Source organism: Gymnoscopelus braueri, assembly GCF_963280865.1.
Source record: "Gymnoscopelus braueri genome assembly, chromosome: 18".
NCBI lineage: Eukaryota > Metazoa > Chordata > Actinopteri > Myctophiformes > Myctophidae > Gymnoscopelus > Gymnoscopelus braueri.
In genome coordinates this window covers 20,188,006-20,192,585 of record NC_137618.1, presented here as the reverse complement: position 1 = coordinate 20,192,585, position 4,580 = coordinate 20,188,006, and positions in this window count along the sequence as shown.

Below are 4,580 nucleotides of genomic sequence, written 5' to 3'. Positions count from 1 at the left end.
GACAGAGATGAGAGAGAGAGAGAGAGAGAGAGAGAGAGAGAGAGAGATGGAATTTCTTCATGTATTATTTTGTATTAACATATCCTTTATTTTGCATGGAGGGAGGGAGTGTAAAGAGGGCATTTGAGGGCGGTGGTCTTTAGATTATTATTATTTTTTGGTTGCTTTTATGCCTTTATTGATAGGATAGGATAGTAGGCTGACAGGAAATGGGGAGAGAGATGAAGGGTGACATGCATCAAAGGCCGTCGGGATCCAGGGGGTCCCCAGCAAAATGTGTTAACATAGCATCACAATAATTTTTAACACTTTAACTTTTTATACTTTGGCTATTCAAAAATAGCAGATCTACAAGCTCATATACCGTAGATCTGCTATTTTTGAAAGATCTTGAACATTTGTGAAAACCTTTGAATATATATATTTTGAAAGCAAACATTTGTAACTCAAATCTTTGTTTCTGGAGGTCCCTGGAACCAAATATTTCAGTCCTTGACACGAAAAAGTTTGAGAACCACTGCTGTATGTTACAAAGGGACATGATTGCAGCTCTGCCTAAGCGGACAGCTTAGGTGCCTAAGGTTAGGCACCAAAGGTGTTAGCACTTCGGTACAGTAGGTCCACAAAGCAGCAGCTACTGTATGTACTGAGATTAGACATTAAGGTGCAAAAGAGTGTCCGCGTGTTGTGCATGAGATAAAGTGCAAACAGAGTGTCAACTGTCAACGTATTGTCAGGTTCAACCACATAGCCCACAAAGGGCTGTGTGGATGTTGAACTATAGGGCATACATGGGCAACTGGCGGCCCCGGGGGCCACATGCGGCCCCCACCTTCACTTAATGCTTAATATAGGTTCATATCGGAATACTGATTTATTATTGATTTCAGCTGTTACAATTCCAAACATGCAAACATGACCCGCTTTAATTACTTCAGTCTATATTAGTAGCCTAATGACTAGTATTAAAATGCTATTGTCTTTGTCCAATTGTTTATGTCCAATGTATCTGTATTTAAGTTCATAAAGTTAACATAAGTATAACTAAATGCATTTGAAATTAAATAGAAATTTTACTTTTCAGGATTCCAATTCAAAAATAGCACAACAAAATCTGGATTCCAATTCAAAAATAGCAAAAATAGCAGATCTACAAACTCAGAACGCGTCGCACTGCGACACGCTTGTAGATCTGCCATTTTTGCTCCTTTTGTGTGACAAAGAATGGCAAAAAAGTTTAAAATACGGAGAGACAGCATATGCAACGTGGCCCTCTGGAGTGAGTGTGGAAATATAGTGGCCCTCTCCATCATCAAAGTCGCCCACCGCTGCTATAGGGTGGTCCTCTGCACGCTCTACAGCACACCTACACGTCCTCCTATTGAAGCTAACCACTGGCAGGTGGAAAGAAGAGGCAGGCCGTTTTCCAGGTGTATCGGAGGAGGCGTGTGGTTTCATTACCATCCCTACGGGACCAACCAATCCGAAGACCAACCAGTAGGGGTTTGCAGTGACAAGACGGGAAGGGAATTTGGGAATTGGCACAATGGCTAAATTGGAAGAAAAGGCTAAAACTGACAAAAAATGTATGACACATGTTTGTCAATTTTCCCTTAATTTCTCTGTTTTTACATAAAAAAGAGAGAACACATTGCCAACTTACATTAGATCTAATCGACGTGAACCCAACGTCAACCCAAACCATACATTGAGACCGCACATGAAACCACATATAAAACCATGGCAGGTTGATTCCTTTGTGATTCACGTTTCTCCTTCGGTTTGCAGCTAAAATGCATTGTGGTTGGCACGATTTGCATAAGAATGAGCGTAAACACACATTTACATGTGGTACGCTCCCAACAGACACACAGACAGCTTTGATGTGTCGTGGCTTTGTTCAATGACTTTATAGTGAATAAATGGGGAGATCACAGAACACACGCAGACACACACAGAGAGACACACACACACGCACGCACACACACACACGCACACACACACACACGCGCGCACGCACACGCACACACACATGCATAACTCTGCCAACAATATACCGCTCTGCAAACTAAAGACACACATTGAGAGAGAACGCACCCGTCTCTCCCCCCAGTCCCTACACGTAATAGGTTTTCAGGAGCTGTCTAAGTAATTCTTTGCTTGTTATACACACATAATTAGTTTCAAAGTAGCTCTCTCTGAATATAGTATCAATTACATCCTCACTCTTTCACGACCTCCTTAGAGGCAGGTGGATTTAGCGAGCTCACTGTTTCTGATGTGACAGCGTGTTAATTGAGCCATTAGCCAGAGGTTTGCATGCATATGTGTGTGTGTGTGTGTGTGTGTGTGTGTGTGTGTGTGTGTGCGTGCATGCATGCGTGCATGTGTGCATGCGTGCGTGTGTGTGTGTGTTCAATTCACATTAGGTGTATGTGTGTTGAAGTTGTACAGGCGTGTGTGAACCTGGCTGAGCTGTGACACTTTGTTCCTGAGTGGGATTAGTTCACAGGTGTGTGTGTGTGTGTGTGTGTGTGTGTGTGTGTGTGTGTGTGTGTGTGTGTGTGTGTGTGTGTGTGTGTGTGTGTGTGTGTGTGCGTGTGCGTGTGTGTGCGCAGATTCACAGATTCATATCATGTCTTCTATCTTTGTTCTCTCATCTGCGCTCACAGTCAACGCCACCTAGAATGGTGAGAAATATGGGAAGTTGTGAAGTTCCTGTTTCTAAATCGGTTTAATGAGACAGGAAGGAAGTTCTTATGATTCAGATGACAAAAAAGATTTGCAGGTGATTATGCTTCACTTCAGAATGTGGTACTGTGGGAAAAAAAGAACCAAAAAAAGAATAAAATAAAATAAGAACACAGTAGGCTATGTATACTGTAGATGTTCAGTATACTAGTATGGACATAGAAAACTTGCATTTCACTTCATTCAGTTCAGCTACATCACTGCTCCCTTCACTCGTCACCAGTGGTGGAAAAAGTACTCAAATATTTTACTTAAGTAAAAGTATCAATACTGCAACGTAGAAATACTCTGTTACAAGTAAAAGTCCGGAATTCAAAATGTATTGGTATCAAAATGTACTTAAAGTACCAACAGTAGAAAGTACTACTCATTATGCAGGTCCCATTTCCAAAGTTTTCAAATATAAAAATATTTTGAAAATAGCAGATCTACAAGCCCACAATACGTCGCATCGCGACACATTGTGAGCTTTTAGATTGGCTATTTTCAAAGAGCCAAAATGTAAAAAGGGCTGAAGTGAGTTAATGTATGTTTTGTAATAATAATCAAAATCTACAAAGTAACTAGTAACTAAACTCTTCAAATAATTGTAGTGGAGTAAAAGTACAATATTTGGATCCAAGATGTAGTGGAATTGAAGTAAATTTATTGGAAATTGGAAATACTCAAGTAAAGTACAAATATCTCAAAATTGTACTTAAGTACAGTGCTTAAGTAAATGTACTTAGTTACTTTACACCACTGCTCTTCACTGACAAAATTATGAAAATTAGACAAGCAGTCAGGGCCTCCATATCGGGCACAGGATATGTGTGTCCACTTAAAATTCATTTAAATGCCATGACACAATTTCAGCCAATCAACCATAAAAATCCGAAATGCTGCTGTGATATTCTGCCAACAGGCTTTTCCAGAAATGTCTGCTACAAATTGTCACCAGGGTCTCTTCTCTCAGGGTTCCTCCCACAGGCAATGGAAAATGCCATCATCAATGCACTCTTATAAAAGAATAATCTAGACCAGTGGTTTACAACCCTTTTCATATCAAGGTCCATTATTTATTCGGCATTTGAGCCACGGACCACCATTTGATGAGATTTAGCCTCTCAGACCCAAAACGTAGAGTATTTTGTTAACGTTGGATACGATTTTGTCCACAATTCCATGCTGTATTGATGTTGGTACCATAGGAGAGATAACAGGCAAACTTTGATCAAAATAACAATTCTTTAATTAAGTAATGCAGATGTTTTACAATAATTTAACTCTGGAGAGCGTAACATGAAACCAAATGGACAAGGGTCCATTTGGTTTCATGTTACGCTCTCAAGAGTTAAAGATCTATTTGGTTACCAACTCTCCATCATTTAGCTGGGGACCACCTGGAACCCCCCTCAAGGACCACGGGTGGTCCTCGGACCACTGGTTTGAGAACCACTGATCTAGACACCTCACGAATGAACCCTTTAAAGGCCATATCGAACCTCGAGTCTCAGGTTTGTGTAAAATCATTAAAAACGCTGTCTTTCAACAATAACTGAACAACCTCCTGGCACTGCTTTGATGTCTTCCAGTCAGGATGTTGACCACTGAGACTGGTGTTGTTGTTAGGTCTTCACTGACATCCACTTAAACATATCGCTGCTGTCGGGCAGATCTCCATTTTTTCACTTTTTGTGTTTTGTCGTAAATTAATACCCTAATTGATCATGCTACAGTGCTACAAAAGCATCAAGAGTAGCAGATCTGCAAGCTCGAAACGTGGCACAAAGCGACCTGTTTTGAGCTTGTCGATTTTTGCTACTTTTGAATTTGAATCCTGAAAAGTA